Genomic DNA, 8530 nt, shown 5'->3' with positions numbered 1-8530 from the left:
ATTTATATAATCACTATCATCACAATCAAGAGACAGAACTGTTCCATCTTTAAAATGGAAGTTCCTCATGATACTCCATTATTTTTGCTTCCTCCCTTCCCTATACCTAACCCCTGGCAGCCACTTATATGATCTCCATCTCTATAATTTTGTCATTTTGAGAATGTTATATAAATGGAATCAGATAGTATATAATCTTTTGAGATGAGCTTTCAATTCAGCATAATGCCATTAAGATCCATCTATGTTGCTGGACGTACCAATGGTTTGTTCCTTTTTTGTTGCTGAGTGATATTCTATGGCATGGGTATACCATAATGTATTTAACCATTTACCTGTTGAAGGACATTTGATTAGTTTTCAAATTTTGGTTATTACAAATAGAGCTGCTATGAACATTCGAGTACAGGTTTTTGTACAGGTTTAAGTTTTAGGTGTAAGTTTCTCACAGATAAATGCCCAGGAGTGTGATTGCTGGGCCATATGGTAAGTTAATGCTTAGCTTTACAATAAACTGCCAGAATGATGTCCAGAGTGGCTATACCATTTTGCATCCCTATCAACAACGTATGAAATATTTTGTTTCTTGGCATCCTTATCAGCATTTGGTGTTATCTATTTTAGCCATTTGAATAGGTAGGTACACAGCAATATCAAATTGCTATTTAATTGGTATTTCCCTAATGGCTAATGATGTTGAATATCTCTTTATTATTATTATTATTTTAGTCAGGGTCTCACTCTGTTGCCCAGGCTGGAGTGCAGTGGCATGCTCACAGCTCACCACAGCCTCAACCTCCTGGGCTCAGGTGAGATCTTCTTGACTCAGCTTTCCAAGTAACTGGGGCTACAGGTGCACACCACCACATCTGGCTAATTTTTTACTTTTATTTTTGTGGAGATGAGGTCTTCCTATGTTGCCCAGGCTGGTCTCAAACTCCTGAGCTCAAGCACACCTCCTACCTCAGCCTCCCAAAGTGCTGGGATGACAGGTGTGAGCTACTGTGCTCAGCCTTGTTGTATCTTTTTGTGTATATATTTGCCAACTGTCTATCATCTTTGGTGATGTGCCTCTTCAAGTCTTTTGCCTATTTAAAAATTGGGTGGTTGGTTTCTTACAGTTGAATTTTGAGAGTTCTTTATATATTCTGGATACAAATTATTTGTTAGAGATGTGATTTGCAAATATGTTCTCACTGTTTGTAGCTTGTCTTTTTATCCTCTTTACATGGTCTTTTACAGAGCAGAAGCTCTGTGAACTTTTCATCAATGTACTGATTTTTTTCTTTCATGCATTGTTCTTTTGGTGTCATGTCTACGTACCCTTCATTTAGCTCTAGGTTATGAAGATTTTCTCATGTGCTGTCTTTTAAAAGTTTAGAATTTTACATTTAAATTGATGATGACCCTATTTGAATTGATGTTTGTATAAGTTATGAGGTTTAGGTATAGTTTGTTAATATTGTTTTGCCTACAAACCTATGGATGTGCAATTTTTCCAGCACCATTTGTTGAAAAAAAAAACCCACCCCATGTTTATGGGGTCTTATGAGCACTCGGGTTTAGTGTCTCACTAGAAGGAGTCACAAGACTCAATAGTATGTTTTACTCCTAAGGTTTATTACAGCAGAGTATACAAAGTAAAGGCAGCAGGAACCATATATGGATCGGGCAGAGTCCAGAGAAGTCAGGCATAGAATTCCCTATCTGAAGCTACACATGATGTGCTTTCTCCCCAGCTGTGAACAACAGGAGCATGTAGGGAATAACTCTGCTCGGGCAAGCCTGTTTAGGTCCCAGAGTCTGAGGCTTTTAATTATAGAAGAACAGTTTTGTCATGGCAACCTGGTGATATAGGCCACACAAAGACTTATCTGAGTCTTGGCAGAACACCTTGTGATCCTCTGAGTACATGAGAGGATATGAGGCTCCTTTTGTTTTGATGTCATTCAATTTAGTATGTGAGACAAGGACCACAGGAAGCTGTCACCTTTGGCTACTCTTCTTTTCTTCTTTTTCACTCTCCATGCAAGTAATAAACAGTTTGAATCATAAAAGGGCTCATGGTGTCTTTTCTGACAAAATCTGCCAGGCCTTAGCCTTTTCTTGCATTTCAAATTGCTTTTGCACCTTGGGCATATTTGTGTGGATCAGTTCTTTTTAACAGCTTTATTGAGTTATGATTGACATATAATTAACTGCACATACTTTAAAAGTACAATTTGATCAGTGTTGACATGTGTGTACACTGTAAAACCATTATGGTGATTAAGATAATGAATATACCTAAGAGTTTCTATGTGTACTTTGTAGTCTCTCTTTTCTTTCTCCTTCCCCCATCTCTAGGCAATCACTGGTCTGGTTTCTGTTACTTTAGATTGGTTTGCATTTTTTTAGAATTTATATATGTTGATTCATACATTGAATCATACATCACTTTTTCTTGACTTCTTTCACTGAGCATAGTTATTTTCAGATTCACCTCTATTGTTACATATATCAATAGTCTTTTTTTTGTTGAGTAGTATTTTGCTATATGGATATGCTACAATTTGTATGTCCACTCACCTGTCGAATGTTTGGACAATTTCCCATTTTTAGCTGTTGAAAATATAGTTTCTGTGAACATTTGTGTACAAGATTCTCTGTGGACCTATGCTTTTATTTTTCTTTTGGATAAACTAGGAAAAGAATGACTGAATCATTTCATAGTCGTATGTTAAACTCTTAAAGAAACTATCAAATTGTTTTACAAAGTTACATTTAGAGATAAATACTAGCAATGTAAGAGAGTTCCAGTTTATTGACACGCTCAGCAACATTTGGTATGGCCATTCTTTTAAATTTTATCCATTCTAATTGGTGTGTAGTAGTATTTTGTTGTAGTCTTAATTTGTATTTACCTACTGACCAATGATGGCGGATCCCTTTTCATGTGCTTATGTGCCATCCACATGTCTTCTTTGATGCAGTGTCTGTTCAAGTCTATTTTTTGGTATACTTTATTTATTTTTATTGTTTTAGGGCCATGATGTTTCCCAGGCTGGAGTGCTGTGGCTATTCACAGGCATGATCATAGCTCACTGAAGCCTCAAACTCTTGGACTCAAGCAATCCTTTTGCCTCAGTCTCCTGAGCAGCTGGAACTACAAGTGCACACCACTAACAGATCTTTTGCCTATTTTATATTAATTGGATTGTTTATTTTCTTATTCAGTTTTAAAACTATTTTATATATTCTGGATACAAGTGTTTTTCAGATATATACTTTGCAAATATTTAACTCAGCCTATGAATTGTCTTTGTATTGTCCTCTCTTTCAAAGAACAAAAGTTTTTAATTTTCATGTAGTTCAATTCAATTTGTTTTTAATAGACTGTGCTTTTGGTGTCACATCTAAGAAATCATTGCCTAACCCAAAGTCATGAAGATTTTTCTCCTATATATTCTTCCGGGAGTTTTAATTTTTATATGTAGGTCTATTATCCATTTCAAGATAATTTTCTTTACTGTGCAAAGAATGAATCCAAGTTATATTTTGCACATGAATATGCAATAGTTGCAGCATAATTTATTGAAAAGATTATTCTTTTTCCAATGACTTGCTTTTCTCCTTAGTAAAAAATATCAATTGTCTATATTTGTGTGAGTATATTTTTGGAATCTCTATCACTATCTTGATTATACTGTAGTTTTATAATAAGTATTACAGTCAGGTAGTGTTAACCCTCCAAATGTGTTCTTTTATCACAGCTGTCTTGGCAATTCTAGGTCATTTCCATTTCTATATGAATTTTAGAATCAACTTGTCAATTTCTACAAAAAAAATCTTCCTGGGATTTGGAAAGGGATTTTATTAAATGTATAAATCAATTTTAGGAGAATTGCTATTTTAATAATATTGCGTTATCTGACTCATGAATAAAGTATAAATATTTATTTAGATTTTCCTTAGTTTTTCTCAGCAGTGCTTTATTGATTTCAGCATAAGGGTCTTCATCTTTTGTCTGCTTTTTCCCTAAATACTAATATTTTAGACACTATTGTAGATGGTATTTTCAATTTTAATTTTTCATTACTAGTGTATAGAAATAAAATTATTTTTATATATTAATGATGTAACCAACAATATTGCTAAACTCACTTATTAGCTCTAGAACCTTTTTAAGAATATAACCAATTTTTTTATATGAACAGTTATCTGCAAGTAAAGAGAACTGTACTTCTTCCTTTATAATTTGTGTGTTTTATTGCCTTTTGTTGCCTCATTTCTCTGGCAAGAACCCCTAGTACAATGCTTACTATGGTCTGGGTGTATCCCTCAAAATTTATGTGTTGGAAACTTGATCCCTAGTGCAGTGGTGTCAGGAAGTAGGGCCTTCTGAGAGGTGTTTAGGTCATGAGAGTTCTCCTCTCATGAATGGATTGGTGCTGTTATAAAAAAGGTTTATGAAAGTAAGTTCACTCTCTTCTGCTCTCCTTCCTCTGGTTCAGAGGATGCAGTGTTCAAGGCACCATTTTGGAAGAGAGAGACCAGTGACTTGATCTTGAACTTCCCAGCCTCTACAGTTGTAAGAAATCAAGACAATGATGAATATAAGGGATAAGAACAAACATCCTTGACTTGTTACCAATCTTACAGAGAAAGCATTCAGTCTTTCACCAGTAAGAATAATATTTATTGCCAGTTTTTCAAAGATGTTCTTTATCTGGTTGAGGATTTTCCCTTGTATTCCTATTTTACTAAAAGTTATTGTTAGTAATGGATGTTGAGTTTTGTTAAATTACTTTTTTGCATCTATTGAGAGGATCCCATGACTTTTCTTTGTTAATTTACTAATATGGTCAATTGTATTGATTATTTTCAAGTGTAAACCATCCTGGCATTCTTGATATATTACACTTGCACATGATATATTATTCTTTTTGCATACTCATATTGCTGGATTCAACTTGCTAAAATTTTGCTTAGAGTTTTTGCTTCTATGTTCATGAGGGATACTGGTTTGTAGTTTTATTTGTCTTGCTTCAGTATCATGGTAAAGCTGCCCTCATAGACTGAGTTAGGAAATATTCCCTCCTTTCAATTTTCTGGAAGAGTTTGGGTAAAATTGATATTATTTGAAGCAGTACATTTTTGGTGTGATCACCAGTGAAAACGTCTGGACCTGGAGTTTGCTCTGTAAGAAGATTTTAAACTATGAATTCAATTTCTATGATCGGTTTAGGGCTATTTGTGTGTATGTGTTTTCTTTTTTTCCTTGTTTTAAAATTAATTTATTATTATAAAAATGTGGGGTACAATTCAGGGTTAGGTATACAAACATTGGTCATGCAGTTACCCTTGTTAATGAGGCATGCCCCTCCCTTCCCTAGCAGCTTCCCCCAACTGCCAGTCCCACCCCCCACAACAGTTTTCCGCTACTGCCAATCGCCTTCCCACAGTCTTATAACTGTTCAAGGTCACCTTATGAGTGAGAACATATGGAACTCAGTTCTTTGTTTCTGTGATAAATCACTGAATGTGATCGACTCCAAATTCATCCAAGTTGCTGCAAAGTCCATATATTTGTCCTTCTTTATGGCTACATAATATCCCATTGTGTATATGTACCACATTTATTTTTATTTTTATTTTTTTTGAGTTGGAGTTTCACTCTGTCACCCAGACTGGAGTGCAATGGCCGCTACCGGCCACCGCAGCCTCGACCTGCTGGGCTCCGGTGATCCTTCCGCCTCAGCCTTCTGAGTAGCTGGAACTACAGGCATGTGCTACCACGCCCGGCTTATTTTTTGATTTATTGTAGAGATGAGGTCTCGCCAAGTTGCCCAGGTGGGTCTCAAACCCACGGGCTCAGGCAATCCACTCATCTCAGCCTCCCAAAGGCACAGGATTACAGGCTGAGCCACTGAGCCCGGCCACATTTAATAAAACAAAAAACAACAGATGCTGGCGAGGATGTGGAGAAAAAGGAACACTTCTACACTGCTGGTGGGAATGCAGACTAATACAATCTCTTTGGAAGACAGTGTGGCGATTTCTGAAGGAACTAGAAATTGACCTTCCATATGACCCAGCAATTCCCCTCTTGGGAATATACCCGGAGGAACTCAAATCATTTTACAAAAAAGATACTTGCACACGTATGTTCATTGCAGCTCTATTCACAATAGCAAAAACATGGAACCAACCATGTTGCCCATCAAAGCTGGACTGGATTTTTTAAAAAATGTATTTGTTTTCTTGAATGAGCTCTGGTAGTCTGTAGTCTGTGTCTTTCAAGAAATTAACCTTTTCCATCTAAGTCCTAAATTTATTGATATAAATTTGTTTATAGTATTTCCTTATTATCCTTTTAATACATGTAGAATTAGTAGTAATGTCTTTTATCTCATTCATGACATTAATAATTTGTGTCTTCTCTTTTTCCTGATTCACATAGCCAGAGTTTTATCAATTTTGCTGATTATCTGAAAGGACCAGCTTTTGGTTTCTTCTAATTTTTCTATTGATTTTCTGTTTTCTATTTTATTGATTTCTACTTCTTCTTACATTGGGTAAATTTTATCTACTTTTTCAATTTCTTAAGGTAAACATAGATGTCATTGATTTGAAATATTTCTTCTTACATATGCATTTAGTGCTATAAATTTTCCATAACACACTGCTTTAGTAGAATCTTTTATTTTATTTTTTTAGAAACTAATGTTTATTTTCTGCCAAACTTATTTCCATGTGCTTAAGAGCCTGTGTAAGAACAGCTTAAGGCCCCTCAGTGGTTGCCCCTACCCACTCAGTGGCTCGAGTAGTAGGAGCTGCAGACTAGTCTTCTGTGGCAGCCTGAGTGCTCCAGTCTTCAGCAGGGAACTGCTGAATTAACATAGAGGGCACTTGCATGGCTTTAGATCAGTTTGCAATCTCAGGCTGTGTAGCAGTGAACTCAGAAGTTGGAGCAGTCCATTTACCCTGAAATCTCTCCTGGGTCACAGCTTTTTCAGCAGTAGTCTGTTCTTCCTTTTCAATCTCTTTGGAATCTCTGTGGAAGTAGAGATCAGACACAACCTCCCACAGGTGTTCACAGGAGATGGTGCCATGCATGCACAGAATTTCCTGAGCCAGCATCCACCACATCAGACCCACTGAGTGAGCTCCCTTGTTGTTGTATGGGATGGCAATGTCCATATAGTGCAGAGGAGAGTCTATGTTACACAGACCAATGGTAGGCAGGTTATGGATGCCTCTATGACAGGCTGGTGATCAGCCCCAGGATCAGCAACCACCAGAAGATGGGGCTCCCAGAAAGCTGCCTGCGTCTGGCTGTTGAAGGTTCCAGGACTGAAGTGGCCAGCAATAGGAGTGACCCCAGTGGCAGCAGCAACTTCAACACAGCCCACTGACCAGTATTCCTGGAGAATACGACACTGACATAAGAAGGGTTTTCAATGGCAACAATGGCACGACCTGCCAATAGAAGCTCCTCCCAGATCCTCTTCAAATGTAAGTTGTAGATGCCATCACTCTTCCTTTTATAGATGTACTGTTCCATTTGGAAGTCAAGGTTGGTGCCACCTTAGTGGGTTCCTGCTGCAAGGAATTTGAGGCCATCCTCCTCCTTCATTGGTCAGGACATCAAGGGCTCCAGACATTGTGAAAGTCTCCCTTTAAGTTGTTATGGGAATCCAGAACAATGCTGAATGGACCCCTCTCTGGGTAGTGTGGAAAGGAATATTATATTTTAATATATTGTATTTTCATTTGCATTCAGTTAAAAATCCTTTCCAATTCCCATTTTGATCTTTTTCTTTGACCCATGTGTTATTTAGAAGTTTGTCATTTAGTTTTCAAATATTTGGGGATTTTCCAAAAGCTTTCTGTTATTAGAATCTAATTTAATTCCATTGACATCAGAACACATACTTTGTATGACTTGAATACACTTTTTCTTTGTGTATTTTGAAAACTTGTTATTAGGTACATAAATATTTAGGATTGTTATCTCCTCATGAATAGATCCCTTTATTATCATCATCCTAGGTAATATTAGTTGCTTTGAAATCTACTTCTCTGTTATTAATGTAGCCATCTGTCTTTCCTGTATCTGGTGTTAGTATTAGTTAACTAGGTCTATTTGTTTCCTGTGGCTACTATAATAATTATCAAAATCTTCATGGTCTAAAAAAACAAAACAAAAGACCAGAAATGTCATCTCTTTCAGTTCTGGAGGCAAGAAGTCCAAAATGCAAGTATAGGTAGGACCACTTCCTTCATAGGCTCTAGGGGAGCATATGCTCCTTGCCTCTTCTTCTGGTGACTGTCAGCATTCTTTGACTTGTGACTGTATTTCTCTCTTTTTCTGCTTCATGTTCACATTGTCTTTTCCTCTGCGTGACTGTATCTCTTTTATAAAGATACGTGTGATTGCATTTAGGGCCCACCTAGACTCGCTCCTCCTCTCAAAATCCTTAAGTTAATCACATATTTTACCATATAAGTTACAGATTCTGGGGACTAGGACATAGACATATCTTTG

The 8530-nt window shown here is 36.8% G+C and overlaps 1 pseudogene; it reads right to left on the bottom strand.

Moving 5' to 3' along the window:
- Positions 1–6762: 6762 nt before the first annotated feature.
- On the bottom strand, positions 6763–7646 carry LOC103260296 (annotated as a pseudogene).
- Positions 7647–8530: the final 884 nt, after the last annotated feature.

The sequence above is a fragment of the Carlito syrichta genome, unplaced genomic scaffold, assembly GCF_000164805.1.
Source record: "Carlito syrichta isolate Samal-C Ts95f unplaced genomic scaffold, Tarsius_syrichta-2.0.1 Scaffold303164, whole genome shotgun sequence".
NCBI lineage: Eukaryota > Metazoa > Chordata > Mammalia > Primates > Tarsiidae > Carlito > Carlito syrichta.
This window is presented reverse-complemented; position numbering and strand designations above follow the sequence as displayed.